This window comes from Rhinopithecus roxellana, chromosome 3 (assembly GCF_007565055.1).
Source record: "Rhinopithecus roxellana isolate Shanxi Qingling chromosome 3, ASM756505v1, whole genome shotgun sequence".
In the NCBI taxonomy this organism is placed as follows: Eukaryota; Metazoa; Chordata; class Mammalia; order Primates; family Cercopithecidae; genus Rhinopithecus; species Rhinopithecus roxellana.
The window spans coordinates 38,028,763-38,044,777 of NC_044551.1; positions in this window are offsets into that span (position 1 = coordinate 38,028,763).

Here is a 16,015-nt window from a genome sequence, read left to right on the forward strand (position 1 = left end):
TTTAAAAACCACCAAGGTCTTTAATTATCATTTCAATCTAGGGTTTGTCAAACGATGTCCCTTAAGAAATAGTTCTACATTAGGTTAAGATGTGAACCAGAGGAGGGAAAAAATATATGTGTGTATATTTTTATTTAATACAGTATATATATTTATATGATTATTTAGTGCTATATATGTACATATTATATAATAACATAAATATATATTACATGATGCATAATATTATATATCATGTGTATTATATATTTTTCCTCAAATAAATTCAAGAAATATTTTGTTTTATTTTACATCATCATGGATCGTCTCAGAGCCTATAATATAGCAATGGGAAAGTGATCCCATAATGGGAGTAAGAATACACAGGTTTTCCTAAATTTATTTAGTGCTATATTTGAATATTTGTCCACTCCAAAACTCATGTTGAAATTTAATCCTCAAGGTTGCAGTATTGAGAGGTGGGGTCTATAAGAGGTGATTGGGTCATGAGGACTCTGCCCTCATGAATGGAGTAATCGATTCAGGGATTAATGGATTAGTGGGTTAATGAATCAATGGCTATCATGGGAGTGGGATTGGTAGCTTTATAAGATGAGGAAGAGAGCCTGAACCAGCCCAGTCAGCCTCCTTGCCAGGTGATACCTTACCCTCCTCAGGACTCTGCAGAGTCCCCACTAGAAATAAGGCCCTCATCAGACATGGACTTCTCAGCCTCTATACGTTTAAGAAATAAATTCTTTTTCTTAAGAAATTTCTCAGTTCAGGTATTCTGTTATGAGCAACAGAAAACAGGCTAAAACATTTAGCTACGAAATGGAACATAATATCCTTTCCTGGAACAATTTTTCAAAACAAAACGCAATTTTTATAACAGAGGTTATTCCAAGCTACTTGCTTTCACACACAGGTATATAGATAGAGAGATAAGCTCTTCTTTCACCCAGATTACTGCCAGTTTTTGTTACAACTAGGACCAGAATCTGGGATTGAAGTTATTGCCTTGACCACCTCAGACATCCTAACCTGAACTGACGAATCATATTTGTGTGAGTGTTTGCGAATTGGAACATATTATGTTTAAATTCAGGGTTTCTTTGTTTTCTCACTTATTTTTTCTGTCTGTTCTAGGGTCAGAAATTAAAATGGCAAAGCTCACAAATAATATCTCTCCCAGCTTTAAGAAAGCTAAATGGAAGAAAGGAGTAGAATTTTAAGATTATTCAAAAATACGAATAATTTGCTATTACTGCCCGTGTTTTCTAAGATACAAAAGTTCCCTGCGGTTTTTGTCTCCTGGTCTGTTAGGTTACTGTCCGTAGGCCTCAGAGTGGGCGGTGCCTGGAAGCTTGACAGTACCATCAAAATTCCTGGTGATTTATGGAGAAATCCATTGCTCCTCCAGCTTTGCTAGTAGGATTTTTTTTTTTTTTTTTTTTTTTTTTTTGCTCCAGACTCTGTGATTATGAAATGTCACCGTGGAAACAGTTCAATATTCTTTTAAAAATATAAATGTGACTAAAATGAAAAACTACCCAGAATCTCAAGCTCTCTTAAAGTCCAAGCTTTCTGTAAAAGCAAGCAGATTGATTTTGTGTAGGGTGATGAGTATGCTCGTCCTCTAAAAATAATCTTGCTTTCACTGCCCGATGATGAGTCTGAAATTTCATTGTTAAGGATGCAAGAGACCCCTATTAGAAGGAAAAATACCAGAGAACAACTTGCTAGAGACACTGTGACAGCCAAGGGATAATGCAGACTCACAGAAACAGAGCAACACCTAGTGTGTCCAGAAATTTGCTCTATAATGTGTACATACCTACCCCCCACTGGGCAGCATTCTACATACATTAGAATAGTTTATCAGACTTAAAACTTGACATCCAGATTGATAAGTTCAGTGGGGTCACATACTGGGATTTAATTGACTAAATTGAACTTTGCTTATTTGGCAAACTTGAAAGATTGAGAGGCAGAGAGAACAACTGGGAAATTTAAATAGTTGCCTTTTAAATGTCACTCTTCAACTCACTCGTTTCATGTCCAGGAGTCAGCGTGAGTTGGAAGAAATCCATGGGGTGTTCCTAGAGTTGGTCTTGGACCTCTTGGTGCTTTCATGATGAAAGCATCTTACCTCACTGAGACTTTCTTGGGTAAAAAACACACACATTTTTGTTCAGCACAGGAAAAGGCCAGTGGGAAAGTCTCCATTCTCCATGATTAAGTTAAAAGATTTTTTTTTTTTATTATACTTTAAGTTCTAGGGTACATGTGCATAACGTGCAGGTTTGTTACATATGTATACTTGTGCCATGTTGGTGTGCTGCACCCATCAACTCGTCAGCACCCATCAATTCGTCATTTATATCAGGTATAACTCCCAGTGCAATCCCTCCCCTCTCCCCCCTCCTCCCTCCCCATGATAGGCCCCGATGTGTGATGTTCCCCTTCCCGAGTCCAAGTGATCTCATTGTTCAGTTCCCACCTATGAGTGAGAACATGCGGTGTTTGGTTTTCTGTTCTTGCGATAGTTTGCTAAGAATGATGGTTTCCAGCTGCATCCATGTCCCTACAAAGGATGCAAACTCATCCTTTTTTATGGCTGCATAATATTCCATGGTGTATATGTGCCACTTTTTTTTTTTTTTTTTTTTTTTTTTTTTTTTTTTTTTTTTTATGAGACGGAGTCACTCTGTCGCCCAGGCTGGAGTGCAGTGGCCCCATCTCAGCTCACTGCAAGCTCCGCCTCCCGGGTTCACGCCATTCTCTGCCTCAGCCTCCTGAGTAGCTGGGACTACAGGCGCCCGCCACCTCGCCCGGCTAGTTTTTTGTATTTTTTTTAGTAGAGACGGGGTTTCACCGTGTTAGCCAGGATGGTCTCGATCTCCTGACCTCGTGATCCACCCGTCTCGGCCTCCCAAAGTGCTGGGATTACAGGCTTGAGCCACCGCGCCCGGCCATGTGCCACATTTTCTTAACCCAGTCTGTCACAGATGGACATTTGGGTTGATTCCAAGTCTTTGCTATTGTGAATAGTGCCGCAATAAACATACGTGTGCATGTGTCTTTATAGCAGCATGATTTATAATCCGTTGGGTATATACCCAGTAGTGGGATGGCTGGGTCATATGGTACATCTAGTTCTAGATCCTTGAGGAATCGCCATACTGTTTTCCATAATGGTTGAACTAGTTTACAATCCCACCAACAGTGTAAAAGTGTTCCTATTTCTCCACATCCTTTAAGAGTAATTTTAACAGTTTAAGATTTTCTTGTGACACACTGATTATGTTCTCAGCCCCATATAAGATCAGAATCTACCAAATCAGCCATCATTTGTATAGATACATAACCTGATGATCCAAGTGGTTAGTTGATAAAGTCACACAGGTGATAACATGAAGAACCAAATTTCAAAAAGTTTCTACTTTTAAAAGCCAATTCTGATCTGTGACAAGCTGGCATCAAGGGGATGCTTACAAAGGATGATAAAGGTTTCCCTCTATGCATACCCATTCCCTCTTCTTCCTTAGCAAGACACCCTTATATTGTTGAGTATGGCAATTTGCCTAGCTAGCTTCAAGTCTGTATTTCTAAGCCTTTCTTATAGATATTTTATACAGGAAAGTCATTGGTAGAAATTTGAAAAGAGACTTACTCACAAAGAAGCTATGCCCTTTTCCTTCTTTCTTTCTTTCTTTCTTTCTTTCTTTCTTTCTTTCTTTCTTTCTTTCTTTCTTTCTTTCTTTCTTTCTTTCTTTCTTTCTTTCTCTCTCTCTCTCTCTCTCTCTCTCTCTCTCTCTCTCTCTCCTTCCTTCCTTCCTTCCTTCCTTCCTTCCTTCCTTCCTTCCTTCCTTCCTTCCCTCCTTTTCTTTTCTGGAACATTCACTTAATGACTGGAGCTTCAGCAGCCGTCAGGAACCACAAGGCAACCTAGAAGAGAGGAGTCATTCAGTAAGTATAGTAGAACAGAGAAATAAGAGATACTGAGTCTCTAATGACTACATAGCCATCACAACATGTCTTTTATACTAGAGAAAAATGAACTCATGTATTGTTTAAGATGCTGTTACTTTGGGCACCTGTCACTATTAGTCAAAGAGAATGATAAGCTACAGTTTTTATAAACACTTCTATTATAGGTCATTGAGCAATCGGAGAAGAAAATTTCAATTTTAGAGATGCAAGTGATTCTATTTGGTCCAGCTGTCTTTATTCTTTAGAGTGAAATAATGAAAGCTAGTTATCCATTTATTTGAAAAGCATTTAACAAGTGTGTAGGACAACGGCAAATTCAAGGAAACTGAGATAAATAAAGACAGTATTTTCCTACAAAGTACTCACCATTAAGCTGAGGAGTTCCATTAAAGACCTTTAAAAATTCATCCAGGTGAGAGTTATAATGGAGGAATGTACTAAGGCACCTTAAGAATATAGAAGTTGATTATCTAATTCAACTTTGGAAAGGCTAGGTGACATTAAGAAATGTTTTTAAAAGAAATGAGCCCATGGAACAAAGCTTCAAGAAACAGTGGAAAGTTAAATAGAAAAGAACTGACTGGTCAATGGCACATAAAAAGCCTGTGACAAGTTCAGGCTTTCAACCCCAGAGTCTTAAATACTACTGCTTTCTGCTTGCTACTAATTTAATTACTGAACATGTTTTTATATAGGAATTTATCCATTTTACTGAACATACGATGATTCTTCTTCTCCACACTGACTAACCGCACTGATGACCAACTGAAATTTCAGGGCAAACTGGGGAAAATATTAATGAGATAATTTTTAAATATGACATTAAACTGATTTTGATTTTAAAAAGTATACATGTTTATTATAAAAAAAAACAATTTGGAAAAGCATAACAAAGAAAGAAATACCTGAAATAGTACCATCACAGCAGGCCCAATTTAAAATAACAAAATCTCTTAACTTCTTACTTTAATAGATGCCCGCCACAGAAAGGAAGAAAGGAAGGAAAGAAAAATATGTCTTTACATTTTCTGTTACCTGCTTTATTAAACAGGCAATGGCTTTCCCAAGCACTGGAGCTGACATCAAGGGGTGCTTACGAAGGATGGTAAAGGTTTCCCTCTATCTATACATACCCATTCCCTGTCCTTCCTTAGCAAGAGACCTTTATATTGTTGAGTGTGGCGATTTGGCTAGCTAGCTACAAGTGCTGGCTACATTTTTCCCTCCTATAAAAGACATTTTGAGATGAGTACATAGTCATTAGACACTCAGTAAGCTATAGATCAGATTCTGCCCACCACTCTCAAAAATATAACATTTCTACTTTAAACAGAGCAATTCAACTTTTATTCATTTTATTCATTTATTTATTTATAAATGGGGTTAAGAGCCGTATCTCAAAATTGAGCAGGCTACTTGAAAAACCAGGGACATACAGATGAGTAGGCAGGCCAACAAGTTGGTATTCCTTGAAAATAATCCCTCTGAACATTTCCAGTTGCTTACAGAGGCAGAACATTGCATAGGGAAAGAATAGAGCAAAAAGAGATCTCATGGCATCTACACTTAGCCTCTCTTTAATTGTCCAGGAAAATTCAACTTTGGTTGAAACCAGCACGTTACTCAGCCACCTCTTTAGCAAGAAGCTGTGTCTGGTAGACTGCTTTTGGCTACGGGTAACAGAACTCTATGTCATGCTGTCTTAAATAATGAGGCTATTTGATGTGACAGGAAATCCAGAGGCACATGGAATTCAGGATTGGTTGATTCAGTAATCCAGCACTGAACTGCTTTCTCTTTATTGGCTCTGTCATCTTCACTGTTGTCCTCAGGCTGTCCACTCACAGTGCCTAGATGTCTTCCAATAGCAGCTGAGTCACATCCTGCAAAGCCCAAGAAAGAGAAACCTATTTCATGTGAAGAGAAAATGTTTTTCCTTCATGTCTAATTGGGTCAACAAAGCTCAAATACTCATCCCTGGCCCAAAAACAGACTCTAAAGGAATGCCAGACTCTAATTGGCTTAGAGCAGGGATCTGCAAACTTTCCCTGTAAAGAAGCAGATAGTAAATAATTTAGGCTTTGTGAGACATATGGTTTCTGTCACAACAATCCAACTCTGTCGTTGTAGTGCAGAAGCAGCTATAGACAAAATGTAAATGAGCGTGGACGTGTTCCAATAAAACTTTATTTATGTGTATAAAATTTCCAGAACAGACAAATATATGAAGACTGAAAATATATTATTGACTGTCTAGAGCTTGAGGTACTAGGGGGATAGAGGGGTGATGGCTTAAGGGCATGAGGTTTCTTTTGCGGGTAATGAAAATGTTCTAAAATTGATTGTGATGATAGTTGTATAGCCCTGTGAATACACAGAAAGCCATTTAATTGTATACTTTAAATTGGTGAATTGTGCAGTATGTGAATTATATCTGAATAAAGCTGTTAAAAAATCGTTATGGCCACAGAAATTAGAATTTTGTATAATTTGTATGGGTCAAGACACACTATCCTTCTTTTGGTTTATTTTACTAGCCATTTAAAAATGTAAAAACCAGTCTTAGCTTACAGGCAGCAGTGGCTGGCTATGCTTTGTCCATGGGCTTTAGAGTGCCGACTCCTGGCTTAGACTAATTAGGATGCCGTTCTGGAGGCAGTGGATGGGTGGGTCTCTCCTGTTTCAAATGAGGGAAAGGTTGACATCTGAAAATAATCAGGACTCCTTTAGAGAGGAATAACAAGGAAATAGCTGACTGCAAGGCAGACAGCTGTGCCCCTTGAGACAATTTAGGAAACTTCTCTTGCTAGTCAAACATGATCTTCGGGCATCAAACCCTTAGCCTCAAGCCCCTTAGCAAAATATTTCCAATCCCTCCATGCCAAAAAAGCAATACCTTTTTAAATTCTATTCCCATATTTTAATTTTCTGATTGAAATTCAAAAACTCTCATCTTGACCAATCACCCACATGATAGGCAGTCCAGGGTGGCCTGTCTTGTGGATGGGGTGTTAATCTCTCTACCTCTTACTCTCTGTCTCTGTCCCTAGGAGCAATTCTAGTATATAAAACTTTATCTCCTTAGATTTTCAATGAGATATGTGCATCCTCATAGATGCTCCCAGGGGAATGGGAGTCAGGGATACCTTGCTGTCAGAGGGAGACAAAGAAGCTCCTCCTATGTGCACAAATAAACCATTCTGAGTGACTCCCTGTGGTCCTCACTGCTAAATCAAGGCTTCTGTGGCTTAGGTAACTACCTTTTTGCAGCCTCTCTGGCGACTAATGTAAGAAACAAAGCTGCCTCCTTTTGCTTCTATTCTGACTTCAGATTTTGGCTTCCCAAGTTTGAGGTGAAGTATGAAGCAGTACAAAGATCATAGGAGAGAAAGTCAAGAGACCTGGCCTTGAATTGCTTTATGACCTTGGGGCCGTCCCTTCACCTACAAGATAGACAGTAATGAGAGCACCAACAGCAGTAAAGATAAATTGCTCTTCTGAGTCTGGAGGATGAGAAGATGATCCCTTCTAGCTTGGAGGAGAGAAACAGGCTCTTAAAGCAAGAGCCTGTGAGATCAGACATCTGGGAGAAGTGGGAACTGAGAGGAAAGATAAAGGGCCAGAAGTGGTAAGAGTCTGTCATTGATTTGGAATTCAGAGTGTGCTAGAATGCTTGAGGGTTGAAGGACAGAGTGTGGAGATAGGGCTGGAAAGGGAAGCTAGGAATGGATCTGATGCTAGCCCTAGAGTAGGAGTGTGTGATTCATCTGAGGAGCTCTGACCAAGGCAGGAGGAAGTCCTGAGGGATAAGGAGGCTCACCTGGCACTCAGCCTGCTGCCCCTTCTGTGATCCCAAATTTCTGCCTTGCTGAGCACAAACTGGGGAGAAATTCCTGGCCACAAATCTGCCATTGCTGTCTCCTGGTTACAGTTCCACTCATGTTCCCTTCTCTACTATGAAGGATGGATTTGTCTGCTTCAGTGTGTTAAGGCAAGTTCATTTCACTTTAAAGTGAACAAAATTGAGTTCATTGACTTTACAAAGCTTCTGGTGCCCACTCCATGTGATATTTCATCACCTTCCTAGAAAGGCCCTCTAGAAGGCTGCTCAGTGTTTCCAAAGGGAATTACCAATCTCCCCCCAGGAAAGAGAGTACCCTGTAAGGTAGTGAAGAGCAGGGGATGATGGGGGGTAAGCAGTTCCCTCAAGAATAATCGAAGCTGCCAAAATAATCAGAGCTGCCATTTCTTCAGGCTTGCAGGGAGTTGGTCCTGAGGAGAGCATGCTAACAACCCCAGAAAATTGCCTTCACCTTAGCGAGTTTTACAATGAAGCTTCCCTTCAAAGTAATGGAGCAAGCCTGTTAGTCATCTAATTGCAAAGAACTGTGGGTGAATAGGATAAAGGCCTGGGGAAAGCAGGTATTAGCAAATGCTGGTGCACCTCAGGTGAGCCTGGAGGGGGTGTCAGCCCTCTAATAGGTGGAAAGGACACTCTCTCCCTGCTCCAGAAAAGCCTGAAAGGACACTTTCTTTCTGCTCCTAAAAAGTTTTGCTCCATCTGGTGACGTTGACCTGTGAATTCACCTTGAGAATTGAACTCTTTGGCTTCAGCCTGCTCTACAGCGTGCTCTTTCGAGATGCCAGTGCCCTTTGAGAAGCAGCATATGCAGGTGCGTAGCTGTGTGGATAGCACTGTGGCTAAAGGCCAGGGCTTTGGGTTCACACAGCCCTGCATTTGAATATTACTTCTACCAGAGAAAGCCCTGTTGAAATAGTTGCTTATGTTTCTAAGCCTCATCTAGAAAATGGGATAATTATAATCCACTTCCTAGGGTGATTGTGAGGATAAAATGAAGGTATGGGCACATGTCAGGCACAGTTCTACATGTATTTACATGCACTACCTCATTTCATCCTCCTGATTACCCTATGAAGCAGGGACTATCAGCATTCCCACTTTACAGATAAGGAAAGTGAGGTACCCAGATACTTGGCAGAGTTGAGATTTGAACCTAGACTGACTCCAGAGCCTGAGCACCATGCTATGCACCTTGGTACACCATTGGGGCTCAACAAATGGATATTTGGTATTGTTAGTGTGTAAGATTTTATAAGATGCTTTAGTGTCAAAGGTTCCCAACTCTGGAAAACCCTAGTGGTACAAGGAAGAGTAAAGAGATGAAAAGGAGAGTCAAAAGGACAAGAGCAGCAGGGCCCGTGGCGTCTCAGGAATTGGGCTGTAAACCTGTCTCATGCGGTAGTGAATGCCCCCAGTTTAGGGCTGACAGCACTCCTGCCTGCTTGTCCAGTAAAGACCCACATCCCATTTATGGGGCTGGGCTTGGCAGTCAGCAGACTTGTGTGCCAAGCTCTGCTCTGATGCCCCTCAGCTTAGGGAATTCAGAAAAATCATAAAATCACTGTGAGCCTCCATTGTGCTGTTTGTGAAAAGAAATAATCCTCTTTGCTTCCCCTCACAGTAAGGTTTTGACTGTTCAGCCCCAATGTGGAGATGAGAAGTTTTATGTTAGGAAAACACAACACTCACCCAAGTAGAAGGAGAAGAAAGTTGAATTGGGTAACTCAACTCTTTTGCCTTATTTATTCATCCATTAAATGAATATTGATCTAGCACCTGCTTTGTTCCAGGCCTAGTGTTAAGACCAGTGGTGACGTGAACAAGATAAAGTCCTGTCTTTAGGAGTTTTCTTACAGTGATGGATATGCCTGCAGGGTGCATCAGAGTGTGATATACACCCTCTAGAGTCAGGCTATACAGTACCCTGAAAAAAGAAAATAATTCTGACAACTGGATGGGTACTATTAAACCTAATTCTCATGAATGTATCAATTCCTTTGTACTATACATAGAATGAGCTAATATTATTAGTTAGAACCCACTCCTAAGTTTTTGGGGAAAGAGACAGCAAATTCAAGAACTCAAGGTGACCCTGTGAATTTAACTTAGCTTTAAGGAAGCTTTACGAAGGGACTGGAAGGCAGCCCATTCTCTCTTACTTTCTCCAATTCTACATCTATTTGCAGGAAATGATCATAGACTTATGAGTTATTCAAGACGGACTATCTTTTGGGGATCCTTAAGATCAGCATTTCTAATCTTAGACACAAGGACTCTTGGGGCTCACAGGACATGCCCTGGGGCAGGAAAGAAAGATACTTTTATTTCACAGGATGTTGCATCTGGGTGCTTTAGACAGGGTTTTGAAGAAGCAAAAATGTTGAAGGGTTTTATGTTTTATTAACAAAAATAGCCAATTCAATCAAAATATTGTTTCTCTAGCAGTTTGGTGGTTGAGTGTTGATGATGTGTGTAAACTGCACAATAACTGTAGATAGCAATAGGTCTGGGGAAACTAAGCCATTACTTTTTTCTTTTTTTTTTTTTAGACAGAGTCTCACTCTGTCACCTAGGCCGGAGTGCAGTGGCACGTTCTTGGCTCACTGCAACCTCTGCCTCCTGGGTTCAAGTGATTTTCCTGTTTCAGCCTCCAGAGAAGCTGGGATTACAGGCATGTGCCACCATACCTGGATAACTTTTGTAGTTTTAGTAGAGACGGGGTTTCACTATGTTGGCCAGGTTGGTCTTGAACTCCTGACCTCAGGTAATCTGCCCACCTCGGCCTCCCAAAGTGCTGAGATTACAGGAGTGAACCACTGTGCCCAGCCCTAAGCCATTACTTGGAAAGGCCAAATGGGTGAACCTGAGGCCTTATGCTGAAGTTTAGTGTCAGAGTTTAATGTTCTTTTCCCAGCCATTGACACAGACCAGAAGACTTCCTCCATTTGCCCAGAACAAGACATCCAAAGATGCCTTCTTTCCCAAGATGACTGCCAGAGCCCTATTTCCTATTACTATCACTTTTATTGTGGAGTAAATCAAATTATTGCAGTGACACCCCACTATAAATGACTGTGTTTAACAAGGAAAAGGTATAATGATGAATTCATTAATTCAACACTTTTATTGGATCCCTCTGAGGTGGAGGGGACTACTGGAGGGCTGAGGACACAGCGATAAACAAGAAAGTCCTTTATCAAACAGAACCTATGATAGGGAAGAGAGATAAAGGGATAAATAAACAGATAGATATTTTGGTTTCACTCAGTGATAAATATTTAACAAAGAAAAATAGAGTAAAAATAGACCAATAGGAGGGGAGAAAGTCATCACTTTAGATATGTGGTCAGCAACACCTATTTCAGGATCGAGAATAGGTCATTTGAATAGGATCTGAATGAAAGGAGGTGCTTTTTAAATACCTGGGAGAAAAGCTTTCCAGGCAGAGAAAATAGCAAGTGCAAAGGTCTCAAGTCTAGTGCAAGCTGAGTTTAGTGTTCTGGCAAAGCAAAAAGACCAGAGTGGTTGGAATAGAATAATCCAAAGAAAGAGAAGTAGGAAATGAAGTTGGAAAAATGGCAAGAATCCAGACCATGTAGGGATTTGAAGACAATAGTAAGGATTTGTGTTTATATAAGTGAGTTGGGAAACCATTAGAGGACTTAATCTGGGGAATGGTATAATCTAAACATAGGAAAGATCACTTTAGCTTCTGTGATGGGAATAGACTGTAGCGGGATGAAAGGGAGAGGTTAATCAACTATGGTCTTTCTGAAGTCAGAATCAGAGAGCTGCGATGGATTGGTAATGTCTCTTATCAGGAGGTAGTGGGGAGGTTGGGGTAGAGAGAGGTAGGTAGCTTGTGTCTCCACCTTAGGAGAAAGTCAGACCCGGCAGTCAGAAAACCACTTCCTAAATGCCCGACCATATGCAAATCACTTAAGTTGGGTGTCAATTTCTCATCTGTCAAGAGGATGAAAGCATCTCTTAGGAACTTCTAAGTGTCACAAGAGACAACATGTTGTCTGACACATAAATGTTCTATAGCGACAAGCCATTATTTATCTCACCTCTCATTTACAGAGAAGCAAACTGAGACCCAAAGAAAGAACAGGCTTTGCTCAGCCATGCAGTTAATACCTGGCAGGACCAGGTCTAGGTCCAGACTCCTATCTTCCAATTCCCTATGGCAGGAGGGAAAGGGTATCAGGAGGGGCTCAGAGAGATGCAGTACATCTTGAATTGGACCCTCTTCTCCCAGTCCCTCACTTTGGGTGTGCGAAGTTGGCAAGAATGGTTTCATCGTGAAGCAATTGCTCATTCCCTGTGCCTTTTCACTGGTGACATCTGAATATAACATATCAGCACGGAGCCCGTTTGCTCAGGATCTTCTCACTTGGGCCTTCCCATCCATCTGTTTTCCGACTGCTCTTTCTGTTTATAGCAGGCTACACCTCTGTCCCAAGTTAGAAGAGGTTTGACAGCTCCTTCCAAGCCACGTGGTTGCCTCCTTTCAGCATGTGTGTTGTGGCTTGGTGGGGGGTGGGGGGGGCGCGCGGGGTGGTTCCTCATCACTGAGTCTCCTTACTGGTAACATTTTCTTCTGTCACTGACTACAAAAATACTTTTCCTGAATCATAGCATGCCAGTCCAACCTGCTTAGTGCATAAATGAGAAAAGAGAGGCATAGGGTCACATAGCACAGGGTCACACAGGGTCAGCCAAGGTCACATAGCAACTCAGAGGCAGAGCTAGGACTAGACCTCTGGTTTCTTGATTGCTAACCCAGTGCTCACTCCATCGCCTCATCCTGTGCCAGGATGGGTGACCCAGCCCTCTTCTCATCTTCTTCTGCAAAGATAGAACTGTAGAGACCCAAGGGGGACTTTCAGAAGTGATGCTGTGAGGGTGGCTAATAGATAAGGTAAGAGAGAAATCATCTTTGTAAAGCCTGAAGAATGAAAATATTTATTGTCCACTGTGAGGCTAAATCCTACAGTTTCTCTTGCTCTCTCTCTTCCAGTTACCCTCTGTCATTTTGCACTGGTGACACACAGCCCTGTGTTGTATCATATCTCCTCATGAGGGGTGACACGGGGAAGACCATTTATCCTTCTCTCCACATAGCACCATGACCAGGTACAGATGGACAGTTAAGAAGAGTTAGAAAGGAAGTCAGCAGTAGTCTTGCCAGAAAAAAAGAACAATGTAGTGTCTTAAAGGGAAAGACTTTCACCTCAAAATCTCTTCTTTCAACCTCTTCCTAGCTGACAAGTCATTTACACATTTCAAGCTTCCAAGGGCTCCTCATATGTCAAGCAGGAATAAAAATTTCTATCCTGCCTGAAGCCAAAGGACGAAGCCCAAGATTGTATGTCCCCCAAGATCAAGGGCTAGAAATCTTAGTGAACATATTAAGACAGAGGCAGGAGAGGCACAGAGGAGCATGGGCCCAGGAGCAGGGGCACTGACTCAACATCCAGCTCTGTCCTGGCCTGTCTGGTGTCCTTGGAGAGGCCACTTAAGCTCTTTGGTGCCTCCGTTTCATCCAAAAATGGAAATATCCTGCCTCATAGAGGCTTTGTAAAGCATCAGTGAGGTGAGAGTTATAAAACAATTAAGCATCATTACCACTGCTATTGTTATTATCCTTCTTATTTTTTTCTTAATACTCAATAACTTTTGGAGATTATTCTTCTTCCACATATGATGAGAATCAGAGAAATCTGCTCATTGTTTAATGCTGCCTTAAATGTCTGCTGTCTTATGACGTCTTCTTCCATTGTTCTTACCCCCTGAAAATAAGAAACAGAAGTATTCCTCCTTAGAGCTTGTATAACACTTTACCAATACCTCAAGACTGCAGTGCATACTGTGTTAAATCATGGCACAGTTGACTGTCTTTCTTGGTGCTCCTTGAGGAAAGCCAGACAAATTATGTTGTACTCCTTCCGAGCTTGATGATCCTTGTACAAATTACTATCCAAGTGTAATTTTCAAAAATAAAAATAAAAATTTAAAAAGCCATGACTTCCATACAAATATAGAGTGAACACACATCAGAGATTATCTCATTAATGAAGTAAGCAGAAGGACAATAAAGCTCAAAGAAGGATCTGAGAGGTGTATATGGAGTCACTAAAAAAAAAACAACATGGAAATAAGATGGCTAAATTATATACAAAGGTAGTTAATGTCCTTCAGGCCAGTGAAACCACAGCTTCTGGGGTTATCTTTTCTACTAGACAGAAATCATTTGCTCTCTACCAGGCAGAACTTATTTGTGACTTATTTATCTTTTACAAATTAACACCTTGCATGAAATAATCTGGACCTAATTAATTAGAAACCAAATGAAGTCCATTCCCCTTAAGAATCGGATAAACCTTGGGTGAGCCCATTAGAGCTCCAGTACTAAAAGGATGTGTGGTTATCCCTTTCTCTGAATTCCCAGGTTTTGGATAGTTTTTAATCATTACAAACCTCTCTAAACCTCAGTGCCTTCTATCTGTAAAGTGGGGATAACAATACCTATGTCTGAGAGCTGGTTTTATGGTTACATGAAGCCAAGCATATAACGTACCCAATACACTGTCTGCTGTGCTCAGTGCTGGCACATGATTAGCCAAATACTATGGTTCAAGCTTTGGAAGGAAAATGAGTGTCTACTTTGTGTCAAATACTATGCTATGTTTCACAAATGCTTTTATGTATTTCACTTACCTTAGAAATACCTGTCAGGTGAGTGTGAATTTAGTTCAAATTTATATGCAAGGAAATTCAAGTTATCAGGAGTTAAGTGACTTGACTGAGACCTCAGAGGTAGGGAATACAGAGTAGGTCTGTGATTCCAAAACTCTTTCTGTAAATGTTGCTGCTTCTTTAAAAGAAAAAAAAGAAAAAGAAAAAGAGAAAAACCACAGGACAAGTATTTTGTACAGCATTTGCAATGAACTCAAATTTGATTTAATGACGTTTATTCATTTTCCTGTAATTCATCCAGATTTTGTTACTTCCTTTCCCCCTCCCCACCCTTCCCCACTCCTAAACCAAAAAGCTTTTCTCTTTACCATTCACTTAGCACTTCAAAGCGGGAAGGATGTGCCTCTGAGTGAAACATTGTGCTGGCAAAATGACACTTCATTTTCCAGGAGCCCTAACAAAGCCTTTTGATTTGAATGTCAATGCAGCAAGTATGATTAAATGTAAGATTCACTTTTACATTTCCCAGCTGCAAAATAAGTTGTACAGTTCAATTAGTTTGCCATGTGATTGAGGATGCAGCCCCTAAAAGTTGCTATGGTGATGCAACAAATGAGAGTGGTGTCAGGACTGGGGCCCAGGGTATTTCCAGATACTGAAATTGAAAAGGTTACAGGTTGGGAAGATGATGCAATTTACTTGTCTTTAGAGTCCTCTAAAGAGGCTGTGTTTCTACTCTTTCTGTGATACTTGGACTCTCCATACTGACATGAAGACACACATCTTTTCTTCTTGGAGAGAAAATTAGCCACAGGCAGGACCTTTGGTTAGTCTCTTTCTCTTTTTTTCTATCTCAAATCATGTGCTGTCCTCAGACAATTCAGGATCTGGAAAGAGTAATCTAGAAAAAGAGTCAAGATCTTATAATTTTATCCATGATGGCTTAAGGCCCCCATCCCCTCCTTTTGGGGTCCTCTTGTTCCTGCCAAACAAAATACCCTTCAGTTCTTACCAGCACTCTGTTGGATAGCATGGTCTCCTTGACTCTGAAGTGATTTGAGCAGACACCTGAATGAAGTCAGGGAGTAATACTTCTGAACATCTATGGGAAAAATATTTCTCCTATTTGTTTCCTTCAAGGCAGTTTTCAGAAAGTGTCATAATTTGTTTTATTTTCTATTTTCTGTATTCCCTTTACTGAGCTCTATCTAAGCCCTAGACAGCAGACGTCATATTTACTTAGTTTTCTAGTGTACTTTCCCACACTTAGCACAGAGCTTGGGACTAGTAGGAATGAATGATGTCTGGATATGAATTCTGACTCTTTCTGGGTCTTTGGGAAGGACACTAGTTTTGCTAGATGCTAATCCCCCCCTTTGTAAACCGAGGGTGACCATCCACCTCTGCATACTTCTAGGGTTGTGTCAGGAAAGAGTTAGTAATGAACATATGTCCATTACTGAGCTTTTTAAATGG